Source organism: Lycium ferocissimum, chromosome 3, assembly GCF_029784015.1.
Source record: "Lycium ferocissimum isolate CSIRO_LF1 chromosome 3, AGI_CSIRO_Lferr_CH_V1, whole genome shotgun sequence".
Taxonomy (NCBI): Eukaryota; Viridiplantae; Streptophyta; class Magnoliopsida; order Solanales; family Solanaceae; genus Lycium; species Lycium ferocissimum.
Genome location: NC_081344.1, coordinates 49,749,776 through 49,767,233, shown reverse-complemented (window position 1 = coordinate 49,767,233; position 17,458 = coordinate 49,749,776). Strand labels below are relative to the sequence as shown.

Sequence of the window (17,458 nt, the reverse complement as noted above, 5' to 3'; positions counted from 1 at the left end):
ACATGTTTTGCGGGCCCAGTATGATTGTGTGTATTCGAGAGTCAGCGGGTTCGCTCGGCCCTAAGTAAGGGTCGGGTGCCCATCATGCCCTATCGGAAATTAGGGTGTGACACATGATTCTCAATGTTCTCATGATTTTGTTGATCTTGTTTATCGTCGTCGATCTCGTCTTATGACAGTTGACCCTCTAGGGAACGATATAGTGATGATGATAATGAGGATGTTGCTCGTACTTCTGTATTCCTATGTGTATATATATATATATAAAGCTATGTTGTGACACCGAGCCTATATTTTCGGTTATGATATCTATTGCACGCACACCACTGCAGTTGGGTACAGACAACACCGAGCCTATACGGCCCGGTATGGATAACACCAAACATTGTTATGGTCGGGTACGTGTAACATCGAGCCTATACGGCCGGCTATGGTATTATTATTATTATTATTATTATATGTATATGTATGAAATGTTTTCCTTGTAGAAAGGTTAAGTATGCATGACAGTCATCTTAAGAGGTATGGCGAGATATAAAAAGGGTTCTCCTTATCTTTTGTTATCTTCATATTTTCATTATGTTACTATTCATGCCTTACATACTCAGTACATTGTTCGTACTGACGTCTTTTTATTTGTGGACGCTGCGTTCATGCCCGCAAGTAGATAGAGAGACAGACCAGACCCATAGGCTGCTTTATCGTTGATCGCATAGAGGTGCTCCTTTTGATCCGGAGCTGCATTAGCTGGTACTATTCTTTTGTGTACATATATGGGCATGGCGGGGTCCTGTCCCGTCTTTATGATGTTACATACTCTTCGTAGAGGCTCGTAGACATATATGTATAGTTAGATATCCTTAAGCTTTATCGGCTCATATTTTGTATATCATTTTGATAGCCTTGCCGGCTTGTGTATATATGGGCATAGTTAATGATGTTTATACAGAGGTGCCTATGTTTGATGGAAATTATGTCATTTAGCTCATGATAAGTATGAGATAGCCATGTGGCTCACCTAGATGTGATTATGAGATTATGTTAAGAGGTACTTGGTAGGTTAGCTCCGGGTGCCTGTCATGGCCCTCCGGTTGGGTCGTGACAGTCTCAATTTCAACATTTACGATTACGTCTGCATTTACGCAGACATTTGGTACACTCGTTCCATCTCTTAATTTTTTTGTTATCGCCTTTTATTTGCGTATTTTATTTGAATTAATTTTATACTTTTTATTATATTTTGAAAAATATGTCTTCTAAATTTTTTTTGGATGTGAAACTCCCTTTTAGTAGTGATAAAGGTGAATGTAGTAGTAAACCTAAACATGGTAGTTCTAGTATTCTTAAAACTAGAGTTAGAAGAAATACGGAAGATTTTGCTGATGTTGATGAAACTGAATTTAATCACCCATTTTTCCTAATATTAATTTTGATCCTGAATTAGAAGTCGAAAACATAAAAAGAGCTTATGGTAATTTTGATTTTGAGCAAGAAGAAGAAGAAGAAGGAGAGGATTTAGATTTAGATGAAACACCTATTATTCCCATTACCGAAGCTCCAACTCAGACGCAATCTCAGTCTGGAGCTAGTCTTCCCCCTAAACCTCCTACTCGTGGTAAGACTAAGGTGCAACGTCCCAAAACTAGTGTTGTATGGAGGTTCATGTCTCTTAGTGAAGATAAAAAAAATTGTCATTTTTAAGAAATGTAAAGGTGTACATAATCACGGATCCGGAGGTCGGGTGGGATGGGTGGTTTAGGGAGACATTTGTTAATGTGTTGGAAGACCATACCAATTAGCTCAGATAGAAATCAGCCTCGACCCGGATCCTGGCGGCGTCGCTACTAGTAGCGCTCCTAAAGAATCTGCTGGGGGTTCTAATACAAATTTGGTCCAACAATCTTTAAATCCTGCTAACCTCGTTGGGGCTGTCATAAAAATTGCTTATAATAAAGAAAGAGATCGCAAAGAACTAGCTAAAATGATAGTGGTTTGTGGCTTACCTTTTAATTTTCCTTCTAACCCCGATTTTGTGTATTATATTAAAGCTATGTATATCCCTGCTTTTGAAGGGATTCCTAGATCCACTATCAAATCAAATGTTTTTTAAATTTCAGAGTGATTATTGTCAGTATGTGTGTTGTGTGTTTTATCACTTAGATACTATCTGTCACTTCTGATATAGGCTATAGTGTTAATGATAATGATTATTTATGTTTTATGGTACATTGAATTGATCATAACTGGAATTTGCAGAAACGTACACTTGGTTATAAATATGTTGATGAGAAAAAAATAGGTTCTTATATAAGTTATGTTCAAGATATTTTGAAGTTATATGGTCTTTGTTGACACCTAATTTTTGCCCTCCAATAATTTTATTTAATTATTTGGAGTTCTTGAGTCACAAACGGAGAAGAATATACATTTTAGAAGATTATTCTGGTGACAATTTGCCATTTCATTTGGCAAAATAGCATCAAATATGCTATTGTAAATCATCTTGTATATTTGATATATTTTTTAAGAATTTTTAAACATATTCATCAGGATTTTAAGTCAAAATGGTGAAAATAATTATTCAATTAATTGTTTAAAAAACTATTAATGGTAGTTGATAAATACTTTACTCCGTTAAATCAAGAAATTCGATTAATTGAGTAAATAATCAATTACGTCTCAATTTTATAATTTATTTGGCCATATTTGCAATTATCTTCAAAATTGATTAGAATTGAAATTGCTAATTATGTCACAAGTTAGTTGTGGCCATAATCGAAATAGACAATTGTTTTATGTGCTTTAATTATGGCTATAATTGAAAGAACCAATTATCTTTTCTGCATGGTCATATTTGAAAAGGATAATTAGTTTCCATACTTTTAACATGGCTATAATTGAAATGATCAATTGATTTCTACAATTTTAGTTTGGCTATTTATTAAATTAATTGATAGTCACATTTTTGACTAAATTAACCCCTAATATATATGTATATTACTACCATATATAAGGGAGAGTCCCCATTTTTTTGTAGTCCTCATAATTGTTTTAATCTCATTTTACCCCTATTGAAGTTTTTCATGACTTTGTAAATCTTCACAAATTTTTGTAAATTTTAAAAACTTATAAAGGCTTTTTTCATGCCACCAAAATGATGATGTCACGACCCAACCCACCTTGACTGGCACCCATCTAAATCCTAGTGGGCGAACCAACATACAAAACACCTATCCATTCAATCCGATTTTATATTAATCAAGCTAAACAATTATTACTCATTTAACAACAAAAGAACAAGTAAATCATGCCATAAATACTGTAGTAAGTGCGGAAGTTCTAACTATTACAATCCCCAAAATCCGAAAGTCATCGTACAGGACTCTAAGCCAAAAACATGTCTAAGAATCTGAAGTCTAACAAGTAAGTAATCCATAATGTCTAGAGTACGAAAAGACATCATAGCAAGAAGATCTTCGAGCAGCCTGGCATGGGAAGAAGCTCACCCCAAAATCCATTAACAAATATCCTCCACGCTAGATGTGAGGACGATCAGTGGTCTCTATATCAAAATCTGCACTCAAAGAATGCAGCAAGGTAATATCAGTACAAACACTATGTACCGGTAAGCATCATAGGCCGACTAAGATTAGTATCATGCATATTTTGTAAATCAATAGAATAAAATGAGCCAGTCAACAGTCAGGAACATCAATAAATCACAGCAAGTCAACCAAGAACAGTCACAATTAGTCACCAAGATGTCAAGCATCACAATCACGTAAGTCAACAACGAAAACAAATTTACCACAATAACCGCACGCACTGTACATACATATGCTAGCTGGTGTCTTAGCTTAGTAGCCATGACCTGTAGGGGACCCATGGTGTCCATGTACGACTCATTCCGGAATACCCCTCGGACCCAAGCACAAACCTCCACCCCAGAACAAACCTCGATCGCGGGACATATTAAAGTACCTCTTATTTTCGGAAGGATCCTCGGACCACGAGCCCATAATCTAGGTCACATGAGTGCCTTTTCATACCTCTTACAGGATCGTGTTTCTTACCTCTCCAATACCAAGAATCAACTCATCATTTCATGTCACAATATCCTTGAGAAGATTATATTAGCTTCTCATCACAACACATCCAGTGTAGATTTAATCACACAGGAATAATGGCACGGAGCCTATACAATCAATCAATCACAATCACGTAGGAATTTAAACCACACAATACCAGGCATGAAAACTAGACATGCTTCCTCCTACGGAGATCACCAAACATACAATCAACTAACCAAAGTCTAACTTAAGTAAACGGTAACCTACCTCAAAGTAGAGCTTGAATGCACAGGTTACTCTGCTACAGCCTTTCCTTTCCTCAAAGCTTCAATACGTTCACGGTCTAAAAATATAAGGCTCAATGAGTCACATTGATCAATTTACAAACACCAAAGCAAGAATGCCCTTCCCTTTCCCCATTCCAAGGGTGGATGATTTTCTAGGTGATAAACAACCTATCAAGGCCCCTAGTATTCATTTATCATCAATTTATACAACATTCTATCAAACATTCCCATTACAAACAGTTTTCTATGGCAAAGACACCATTTTTATAGAACCCTAGGTCTCAAATCACTTAGTTTATGATTCTCAATGTTTAATTTATGACAAATAGAAACTAATCAATCCATTTAAATTATAAATACGCATTAATAATCCCAACCCATCAAGTTTAGAAGGTTTATTGATATTCTAGGATTCCTACTTCACTTTCACCATTAAAGACCCATGAAGATGATTACAATAACAGAGGGAATGGAATAGTAGAATGGAAAGAAAAGAGACTTACCTCTCAAGGTTAACTTGCCATTGCTTGAAAATGCTCTCTAGGTGCTTGTTGGGAAGTGTGTTGGTGTGTTATGAATGAAAATATAAAACTAAGGCATTAAAAATCCGATACTGCCTTCCCGTCGACCGTTGTAGCTGTCGCTACGCCGCTGCAGCAGTCTCGCTATAGTGGCCAAGCCACCGCTATAGCGGACTGAGAGTAAATCCTCTCACCACTATAACGGTCACCACCCCGCTATAGCGGCATCGCCGTACCAGGCAATGGCCCGCCACAGCAGCCCCAAGAGAAAGTGGTTTACTGCTTCCATCGCTATAGCTGTGCATTTTGGGCAGTGAGCTCAATTTTCTGTCCAGTTTTCCCCCTATCACCCCACATTTCATCCAAGCCCTTAAAAACACAACACAAAACATGCATACATACAAAAAGACGCCCTACGAATCCATCCACGGCCTCGGGATTCCCAATGGAGTCCTAACCCATAAAGACTGGAAGGGTTGTTACACCAGATGTCATGGATAAGGTTATAGTGGTCCCCACAAAGCATTCTCATACATATTTGAGTCTTTTATTTGAAACTACTATTAATTTTTTTTAAATAATATTTTTCATTAAAAATTTATCGTACAACATGTAAAGAATTATCCTATCACTCAAATTCTATCTTAATATAGGCTTAATGATAAGTTGGTATTTTTACCAACTTATCTCTTCTTTATGCTTAGATTTTTGTTATGTTTGATTGAACAAATAGTGAATTTAGTATGGTTTGCTTCAATTTTATAGGTTTATATGGTTAAGAAGAGCTTTGGAAGAAACCAAGTCAAAAACAAGTCAAAAGAGACTAAATTGAAGAAAATGAAAAAAGTGGCTAAAAATGCAAAAAATGGCCAGAAATACAAATTGGAAAATCTAGAAAATGTGGAGGCTGTTTTTGTCATTTTTAGTGAGAAAATAGGGGGGAACTAAAAAATCAAGACATGGAGACAGTATTCTCATCTTCGGCCATATTTCCAAGCCTTAGAAGCTAGGGTTCTTCAACCAACACTTTGGAAGAGAAGATTGGAACACTTTAATGAACAAACTCTTAACCCTTTCTTCAATTCCTTGTTATGTATTGGATATTTAAGTTTGTTGTATTTTATTCTCTCACTTGAATCTTGCTTATGAGAATATTCATTATCAAATGTTGAATTAAATCTCTTGTTTTGCTTATGTATTGAACAATTCTTATTGCTAATGAAGTGGGTCTTTATTTCTTTAACTAATCTTGATCTTTAATGCTTCTTAAGGGATTAGCTAATTCTGGGACTCACCCATTTACTACTTCGATTTGAGCTTGGAAGAGGAAAATTGAGTTTGGGAAAGATTAATTAATAAGGATTTGGGGCTTTAAACCTCATCTAATAACTTAAGCTAGAAATAGGATAGTTAAGTTGAGGTTAAATGATTGTGGCAAATATCACACTCGAAGGCTTGGAAAAGCTTAGAGTGAAATTCATTGATTTGGTTGGGGGATTTCAATGAGATTTTAGAAATCATTATCTATTAACATAAACTCGCTCTTAGTTGTAAAATCGTGAAATACATTAGATCGTTACTTGAGTGTAAATACCCTTGTTTCTATGCTTGTGGCCATTGATCATTTTACTTGCTTTCTAGGTTAGTTTACATTTTCACATTAGTTGTAATTTTCTCAAAATCAAAATATATCAAGTGTTTGGCTTAGTATAGAAAGTGAAATTTTTTTACTCGCTTTATCGCCTTTATATTGTTCTCTGTGGGATTCGACCCCAACTCATAGTTGGATAATTATATTGCATACGACCGTGTACACTTTCTCTTTGAGGAGTGATTTGGACGTTATGAATTTTAGCGCCGTTGTCGGGGAACAATTGGCGTATTTGAGTTGGTTTGGGATTTAAGCTTCCTTGCTTTGGTCCAAACTTGTGAATATTTTGTGTAGTTATTTTCTTTGTTTATTTTCTTAGTTTTTTGTAAATGGCATCATATAATGAAAATTGGTCAGATGATAGTTGTTCATATTTTGATGACCCTAGTCCTTGTTGTGGAGGACCACACTCATGGCAAAATTGTTTGAATTCTCCCGAGGGCAAATTGTACGCACAATATCATACCTATGAATGGAGTATTTGATAACAATGGGGTTAGGGAGATCCCAAATTTAGAATTAAAATATAAGAAGTGCAGAAGCTAAAATAGAAAATAATCTAAAAAATAAAGATATGGGAAATTCAGGGAAATAGTTCCAAGAATGCAAGTTCTAAAGATTGAAGAGATCCAAGTAACAACGAATTGGTTATTGGATGAACCAAACGTCTTTACTTGAGAAACAAATCAAACTTAGAATTTGGATCTTGACTGCTTCCTGAGTAACGTTAGACAACAATTAGTATGTGTACTAATAGGCTTCTAAGAATACCTAGAAGAAACCAAAGATATTAAAAAGAAGTTATCTTACAACCTTGAACTATGAACTAGCTAGGTCGAAAGATAAATCCAAAGTAATTCTCCACAAAGGTTCAAAAGAACTCTCAAGTATATTATATTCTTCAAATCAGATCTATAATGAAGGACAATCACCTCTTTATATAGTTGTAAAGAAGGAGCTAGTCAAAATAGAAACAAATGGGAATTATCTTACCTAGAAGCATAGAAGACTTCCCATACTTGGACCAATGCAGTCAACATAGATTAAAACAACCTAGAAGACTACCCACAATTGGAACAATGCAAGTCAACAGAGATTAAAACAACAATTAAATATTTATTCTAGAAACTAATGTTTGGGCTGATTTGGGCTACTGGAAACTTCTTCTTTTGGGGCTGATTTGTGCCTCATTCCATCTCACTTTGGACTTTAATTTGGCCCTCCAAATAGGTGTAAGACTTGAGGAAAAAATCTGAATTGGGCTGGAGCTCTTCTGCCATCAAAAGACACTTTTGAATTGTTGATTGCAGCCCATTAAGCTTGTCTTGCAATTTCCTTGTTTGAGATCTTCTCATGGGTCTTCTTGGAACTTCCAAATCTTCATTCATGTCCTTCAATGATTCTGAGATGCCATGGATACTATCAATATTTGTGATAGGTGTGATGGTCAAAATGGTCATTGGGTTAATTATGTTTATTTGTCCTTCCCTTCTCCGAACCCCCACTATGATGATTCTACTTTTGATTTTGATGATGATACGGTTATGAAATTGGAAGAAGTCTCAAATGCTCAAAATGAGAAGATAATGCTCATATTGGAGACCATTCTTGACAAGGAAGAAAAGTTGAACTTAGCACTCGAGGACTTGAGGCAGCCGCTTAATGACTTGTGTCAAGCAATTAATTGCAATGACAAAGTTATTCACACCTTGGAAGATCAAATGAAATTATTAGTTGAGGCGCATAATTCTCACCATATAGAGGGTGTTGAAATTAGACGTGAAAGTGTCCAAAACATGGATATCACCATGGGAGGATTTTTACAAGCTTTCAATGACTCTCAACTTGAAGAAAAACTTGACAAAGTGAAAATTTTGAGCCAAGATTGGCTTATGAATCAAACTCAACAACTTGTAGTGTATGGGGATCACTGTGAAGTCATTTCACGAATGATGAACGGATTTCTAAAAATTCATGTTGAGCATAGTCAAGAAGTGCAGCTACTTGAAATTGCTATCCGAAAATTAGAGGCCGAATTGAGTGCAAAAATTCAGTCATGTGATGTTCAACATCAAATGGTCATGGATAGTAGTTTTGCGTTGATTTTCAATGAAGAAGAGGTCAAGATCGATTTTCAAGAGCTAATGCTGAATTTCCAACCGACCAATCAAAAAGTAATGCAAGATGCCAAGATTGAAGAAATGATACTAGAGTTGTATAAAAAGGTTCATAAAACAATTTTTGAGGACTCCAGTTCATTTGTGGGTGAAGATGTCAAAAATGAAGTGAATTTGAAAATGGAACGCCTTAGACCGCATTCCAACCATTTTTCTACATTGTGCTTAGTTGTTGATATGGAAGTTGAGATAACCAAGCCTATGAAGGATTTTGGAGGTGAAGAACAAGACGTTTTTATTTTGGAGTTTGTCATGCTAAAACGACAAAATGGCATCCCTCACTTGAAGGCCAAAAAGTGCAAAATGCGATACCCGAGGGTTGGCCTCTTTGCTTTTGTACCACCGCCCAAGAGCATAACCGAAAACTTGATTTAAAGTTGGGGAGTCAATTCATATCCTCAAAGTGGAGGGAAAAGTGGTAAAGTTAATTCATGCCATGCCATAACGTAAAATATGGCACTTTATGGGACGCAACCCATATTTCCTTTATTTTTCAAAAGTTTATTTGTTTTTTTAATTTTTTTAATCAATTTGCCAAATTTCACATTTTCTATAATCAGTTTGGACAGTTCAGGAATTTGTAGTAGTTTACACAACAGTGAAAAATAATATTACTAGTGGTGGGAGTTGATTTTATAAGCATTGCAGGGAAATTAGCATAGCCTCAACTTTGGGCATTTGGGTTAAGTCACAAGGCCTACAAGGCTACAGGTAAGTAAACTTTTAAAGACTTAACTCCCAGGCCTTTCTCTGCATCGTGACCCCATCCCTAATCACCATAGAACTAAAATTTGTGCAAAGTGGCATGTCTTTATTGGTGAAGCAGTCAGTGTGACCCTGTAACTTGGGATTGTTGTTCATGTATTCTGGTCTGAGAACTATAATTACCACTTTTTGGAGGGAAATTCTATTATCTCGTTGTTACAAAGAACTTGCTCAAAGTGATGCACACAACCTGTTCGACACATTGTCTGAGAGACGAATTCATTCGAAGGTGATGTCTGAGTAACCGAGCGACATTAGGAAATGTGTCGAAGTAAATTGGGGTTGTTCTGGTGAGTTTTAAAGCGTTCTCTTCGTATTGCTTGAACTGTTCATTGCAATTAATGAAATAAGTGATCTTTCGGCATCAAAGTGTTAACGCGTCTTGAGAATGATTTTATTTCATCACTGCTTAACTAACTGTACTTAGGCTCCTAAAGAAAATTGAAACATGAAAAGAATTGGATGCAATGAGATTTGGATGTCAATACGAGACCAGAGATAATTTAATTATGCTACTGGAATGTTATTATTGTGAGGTGCTAGTGTAACTTGAAAGTTCCTAGAATGGGCAAAAAGTTGAAACTTTGTGGAAATGTTATGATTCTAAGAATTGAGTTTCATTTTGCAAGTGGTAGCATTGTTCTTGTGGCTCGACAAGTCTTGAATGTGATGGCATGGATCGGTTTTAACTTTCAAAGCTTTAAACTATGATTACAGAGGTGCTAAACTGGCATAGTGAATAAACACTTCAGCTGGTACTTTTTGATATAGGATGACTTCTAGTCAATCCGAGAAAGCTCAAGGAGGCGCAGAACAATTTTCTCACCCTTATGCTCGAGTTTCATGACACCATCTTTTCAGGGAGTCCCTTCTAACTTGAGCTTTATTTTATTTAGTTACGTTGAGGACAATGCAACATTTTTAGTGGGGGTGACTCATTTATTTGTAATAATGTATGGTGATATGGTTGGCGGACTTGATGGATTTGGTAGATTAACTTTTAGTTTTGTTATTTTTGTTTTTGTGTCATGTTTATTTTAGTATGATTTGTTTTTCATTACTAGCTTCTTTAGTTTTTTTTTTTTTTTTTTTTTTTTTTTTTTTTGTTTTGCTAGTTAATTTTTTTTTTTTTTAGTAGAAATATCCTTGGCTTTTCTTTGTGCCGCGGTTCTTTTTCCAAGGAGGCTAATTTTCTTTTGAACCGGGTGTTTTTGGGTAGATTTTGTGGTGTGAGTTGTGATGTTTGCCCCTCCGCCAATTTGTGGTTTTCTTGGTACCAACATGATTTAAACCATGGCATGTGAGTTCTTGAAAAAAAAAATTATTGAAGTGATAATTCTTGTTCTGACCTTTAGACTCAATTCTTGGCTCTTTCTTTCACTAATTAGTCTATTTAGATTAAAAGTGACTTTTTGAGTTCATTTGTTTCAATTGATTTTGGAGACATCTTCTACATGAGTTTCATGCCATGTGTGGTGAGGTTTATTTGTGAGTTCTTTTGCATTATTTTTGGTCTAGAACTTGCCCGGAATGTGTTTCACAGCAAAATTCTAGACTAACTTGGTTTGAAAAATGATGTTAGGCCTTCCTTGGACCATTTTTGTACCTTAAATTTCCTACCCTTGCATATTTTCCCTAGTCAATCCCTTTGAGCCTTTAACCTTTTCTTTGGCAACCATGTTACAAGCTTTACCTTTTTGTTCTTCAATGGTTCTATCTTTTGGCACCCTATCCCCCTAAGTGCTTTAAAAGTGAAAATATAGGCGAAAAGCCTAAGTTTGGGGATGTGGTTGGAAAAAGTTGCGATGCGGGAGTTGCTTGAAACATGAATAGGTGAAAAAAAAAAGATGAAAAAAAGTGAAACCTTCCTTTTTTTTTTAAACAAAAAAACAACAAAAGGAATGAAGAAAAGGAAGGAAGAATAAAGAGTTGTGAATAAATGGAAGACTAGGTGTTTAAAAAAAAAAAAAAAAGATGAAGCAAAGGTTGATAAAGTCTTGAAAGGAAGTTTACTTTGAATTGTTGCAATTGGTAGTGCTTAGGGAGGTTTTGAGTCACTATTTTCAAATTATGCCCCTACCTTAACCCAACGCCTACATGACAACCCTTTAAGTCCTAATTAATTTTGAACCAAGTGTGTCTACATTAGTGGAGAAATACATGAAGGGCAAGCCTATGGTTCTACGTGTATGCATTTAAACATCTTTGTGAGAGAGAGTTAATTCTTTCTATTTGATATCTCATTTGTGTTTTGAATACATTTTCTAAGTGTGGGATTCTCTCTTGAGTTTGAGGGCACATGAGAATTTGAGTTGTGAATTTTTTCCATTTTTCAATTGAGAGAAATGAACAAAAGAAAGTAGTTTTGTGATAATGAGGCAAATTTTGAAGCTTTAGTGTCATGACCTTATTGCTACTTTGATTAACTTGGTGTTTGAGCACTTCAAATGAAAATGAAGTTTTTGAGAAGAAGTTGGTGATTCATATGTTGTGGATTAATTGTTGGCACCAATCACAGTCATGTGTTTATACTTAAAGTAGACTTTTTAACTTGATATGATGTTGGCGCACTTTTGAATTTAGTCCTTTGAAGGAAATTGTATGTTTTGATTTGCTTGAGGACAAGCAAAGGTTTAAGTTTGGGGGTTTGATAAGTCGGTAGTTTTACCAACTTATCTCTTCTTTATGCTTAGAATTTTGTTATGTTTGATTGAAAAAATAGTGCATTTACTATGGTTTGCTTAGGTTCATATGGTTGACAAGAGCTTTGGAAGAAACCAAGTGAAAAACAAGTCAAAAAGAGACCAAATTGTAGAAAATGAAAAAAGTGGCTAAAAATGGCCAGAAATACAAATTCGAAAATCTAGAAAATGTGGAGGTTGTTTTTGTCATTTTTTGTGAGAAAATTGGGGGAACTACAAAAGCAAGACATGGAGACATTATTCTCATCTTTGGCCATATTTCCAAGCCTTGGAAGCTAGGTTCTTCGACCAACACTTTGGAAGAGAAGATTGGAGCACCTTAATGAGCAAACTCTTAATCCTTTCTTCAATTCCTTGTTATGTATTGCATATTTAAGTGTGTTGTATTTATTCTCTCACTTGAATCTTGTTCATAAGAATATTCATTATCAAGTGTTGAATTAAATCTCTTGTTTTGCTTATCTATTGAACAATTCATATTGCTAATGAAGTGGGTCTTCGATTTGAGCTTGGAGGAGGAAATTGAAGTTGGAAAAGATTAATTAACAAGGATTTGGGGCTTTAAACCTCATCTAATAACTTGAGCTAGGAATAGGATTGTCACGACCCAATTCGTGGATCGTGATGGCACCCACACAGTCCCCCCAGGTAGGCGAGCCATTCCCAACTCATTTTAATAATTTATAAAAATTATGCGAAAATAAACAATGATTTAGTTAACAGATTCAAATCAGATTCATAACAAGTGCGGAAATAACAACACCCCAAAATCTGGTCTGGACTAGTACAAGATCTACTACCAAGAAGATACAAGTCTTATAAGAAAATAGAAATCTCAAAATATCAATACTGTCTCAAGAATACAAAGTAGATAGCCAAATGCAAAGGAAGAGTCTCCGGGTTGCAGATCTAGCCAAAGCTCACTCCGGAATCTCACTTACTAATTATGTCACAAGTAGACTCGAATCACTCTCGATGATAGTTCAGAATATTCTGAACTAGCACATGACTCGCACTCAAAGAAGAGTACAACAAGAGTAGCATCAGTACAAACAACACGTACTGAGTAAGCATCATAGGCCGACTAAGATTAGTTCACGCATATAGGCATAAAATCAACAAGATAAACAGATAGGCACATAATACTCAAATCAAGGTCACAGAACATTCCATAAAATCAACAAGAATCACGACTAAGATGAAGCTTCTAAACCACAAGTCTGTCGAGTCTCAATACTCTCACATGATATTCACAAGTCCAAGTTCCGACCCTAGGTAGAGTCACTCCTCCACAAATTAACTCAGTTAATTATCATATCTATACCACACAACCGTTTCAACAAACCTTACCAAAATTAGAATTAAAAGAACCATATAATAATGCAAAGTAAAAGGTAATGAAGTGCAATGCAAAATATAATGATGTGCAACGCAATGCACTGGCCAAATACCTCAAATCTGTACACACATGCTAAATGGTAATGTTTGACCAAATAGTCATGACCTGCAGGGGACCCATGGTGTCTATATACCACTCGTTCCTGAACAAAGCTTGGACCACGAGTTCACACCAAGGCCACATCGTCACCCCCTGTCAAATGTACCTTACATAGATGTATATGTTCCATCTTCAATTATTATCAGTATTATCCATCACAATGAATATCTCAGCGCAATCCAGTTCATTAGTATGTATGGACTATGAACAGTTAGCAATATCAATGTCAAACCCAAGGCATCATGCCATAAGTCTTTCATGAATCGTTTCCGAACCATTTCCATCATGTATGAGTGAGTGAATGCAAAATGCTTAAATCAATGTAATCAATATCAATGCACATACTAAGGAAGTCACAATGCTATAAGCCATATCAAGACTTATATAAGTCAACTCAACAACAAGCATGATCAATCAGTGAAATCAAATGCAATGAAAGTGCAAGTCACAATGCTATAAGCCATTCCAGGACTTTAGATAAGTCAGCTCAACCATGGAATGAATCATACAAACCATCTCAGTCAACACAAAGAGTCTATGTCCCCCTTTACTTCCATATATAACGAGTACACCTCACAACTAAGTCTTGTTTCACCAAGGTGTTCCACTTTATCGTATATCATTATCAACATCAAATCATAACTCAATATCAATATACGTATGCAAATAAAATGTATGCCATGCACAATATCATCATCAACAGTAAGTCATACGTCAAGTTTCCATCTGAGTACTACCATAAATATATATCACGATTTAGGTCTAAACTCATTATCCTTCCTTTCTGCGATGATATTTGTCACAATAAGAGATAATGAAGTACAACGTATATCACAACACAATAATTCAGGTAACAAGTCTAATCACAATAATAGGGCAACAAGCCACCATCAACAACAACCATCCTAATAGAACTACATCCCGAATCACCAAAGTATGAATACAACTACACCTTCACAATGTGTAAATAACACCGACAAGCCCACATAGTCAGAAGTCATACCAACCTAGATAATATCCAACCATACATCTTGTCCGAAGTCCTAGTCATGCTTTCTCCCGTCAATTCTACACAATATATACGTTTCACTAATTAAAGTCCAATTAAAGTAAGCCATAACCTACCTCGAATGCAGAACAGGAGCCACGGACTACTCCACATAAGCCTTCTGTTTCCGAAACGCCTCAGAACGATGGTAGTCTAGTATATAACGACAGACCATAATGCTAAGTAAGCACCATACCATCTAATCAACAAAAACATCAATTGGGGAAGAAGACCCAATTTCTTTTACCCTTCTCAAATGGATGGAACCATCATTAAATGGTAATTCTATCATAATCTCACTCCCAACAATCATTATCCTCCAATTTTTAGGTTTCTAATCAATTTAACCCTTTCAAAACAGATTTTAGGCCAAAGTTCCCATTTTTATTAGAACCCTAAGCTTCAATACACAATTCTCATCATTAATAATAAAATTCTCATCCTAGGAAGTGATAATCTATAGTCCTAGATGATTAGACAATAATAAAATTAACAACCCATCAATTATTTAAGGGTTTACTAATTCTAGGGTTCTAGGATTTTCATATACCATTAGAGAGCCTTAAACTAGCCATGGAACTTAAGGAAGAAGGGTAAAGGAACAAATAAAGGTGGGGACTTACCCTCAAATATGCTTTCACCAATGGATGGAATAAAATTCACCTTTTTCTCTCTTGGAAACTGTGTTTGGGGTTTTGTGGGTAATGACTTCGAAATTTCAATATAAAAGTAGGTTTCATTCACCCCCCCCCCCTCCTCCCCCGCGTCTTCGTTGCAGCAGTCCGTGGCTTCATCGCAGCGGTCACAAGTTTCGCCGCAAAGGAACCCTAGCCACTGCAATGCGACCTCCCGGTACAACCCGCACTAAAATGACCATAACTCCTCATCCGAAGGCGAAATGCTATGATTCTTTTTGCTATAGCTTCGTAATTCCGATATGGATCTAATGGTTCAATGAAAACATAAAACAAAGGTCGTTTGATAAATATGGTTCCCTTAAATTCGAAAGGACTACAACGAAAACATCGAATACGAGCGCGACACAACCCGAATCCATCTGAAACTCTTCAGAACCTCACCAAAACTTGTGGACAAGTCCAAAATCATCATATTAATCTGTTGGAACTTTCAAAACATTAACACAAAGATCTTCTTAATCCTATGTTGACCGTGATCAACTCTATCTCTTTAACTTAACTAGTTCCCCCACCAATGACTCAAATCACACTCAAACCTTTCGGGAATCAAATCAGTGACTTTACTAAGTCATACTAACGGGACTCGGGAAAGGGTCAACAAGGGTAAATGGGTCAATAACATTATAACGACCAAACGGGTCGTTACAAGGATAGTTGACTTGGCGTTAAATTGATTGTGTCTAATATCACACTGTAAGGCTTGGAAAAGATTAGAGTGAAATTCATTAATTTGGTTTGACGAATTTCAATGAGATTTTAGAAATCATTATCTATTAACATAAACTCGCTCTTAGTTGTAAAATCGTGAAATATATTGGATCGTTACTTGAGTGTAAATTCCCTTGTTTCCATGCTTGTGGCCATTGATCATTTTACTTGCTTTCTAGGTTAGTTTACATTTTCTCAAAATCAAAATATATGAAGTGTTTGGCTTAGTAGAAAGTGAAAATATCTTACTCGCTTGATCGCATTTATATTGTTCTCTGTGCGATTCGATCCCGACTCATAGTTGGGTAATTATATTGTATACGACCGTGTACACTTTCTCTTTGAGGAGTGAATTTGGACGTTATCACTTAATTATTGAATTAAAATATTATTCTTCTAATAATATTTATTATTTATTGATGTTATTAATCATTTATCATTTTCTATTTTAAATTCCATTCGTCCGATGAAATGTTTGTTTTCTTAATTTTTTCTTGTAATTTTGTGTCGTACATGCTGGCAAATGTAGTAATTAACAAAGATTTCACTTAAAGTAGGATTAAGTTTTAAATTAAAACAACAAACACAAATAACTTATATCATTATTAAATACTTTTAAAATGTATCAATAATTCAAATTATAGTCCTTCCATCTCAACGAAAATGAATTCTGAAATAAGATAGTTAATTAATCAAATTTTACATGCGCACACTTTTAACATAAAATGTTTCTAGTAAATTACTCTATTAAGAGAGGAACTATAAAAAATTATATTTATATATATTATGAAAATGTTTGAAGAATTACTGTAGTTAAAGAAAATACAATTTGATCTCCAAACAATACTAATACTAGACAATTGCAAAAAGTATATTTTTTTAACTTTTGTTTTATTTGTAAAAGTATTTTGCTAAATATCGGGTTTTCAATATTTTAAATGATTTAGGACAAAATATTTAAGTTCAACTATTTCATAAAATAATTCATTAAATTAAGAAAAAGAAAAATAATGTCATTTTTAACATGCATGTTTTGGAAGTAAAAAGAAAGCTTAAAATAAAAACATTTTAATTTTATTGAGTTTTCAGTATTTTTTGTGTGGTTTAATTTGAAAGGAACATCTATAAAAGTATCTTGCAATATCAAGTTTTAATTATTTATAATTATTTATAAGTTAACTTTATTGATATCGTCATAAAACAATATTTTCGCGTTAACTATTTTTTATATTAATTGGATACAATAATATCTTTTGAAAAAAAAAAGTTAGCCAATATGGTTCAAATCGAAGTAACAAATGAGATTAATTAGACATATAAAAAGCTTGATTTG

General features: G+C 35.0%; 1 long non-coding RNA gene across 1 annotated transcript; it reads left to right on the top strand.

Annotated features, from left to right (window-relative positions):
- Positions 1–9,456: 9,456 nt before the first annotated feature.
- On the top strand, positions 9,457–12,634 carry LOC132050265 (uncharacterized). The gene is made up of 2 exons (XR_009413323.1): positions 9,457–10,576; positions 10,610–12,634. It is a non-coding gene; the product is annotated as an uncharacterized LOC132050265 (long non-coding RNA).
- Positions 12,635–17,458: the final 4,824 nt, after the last annotated feature.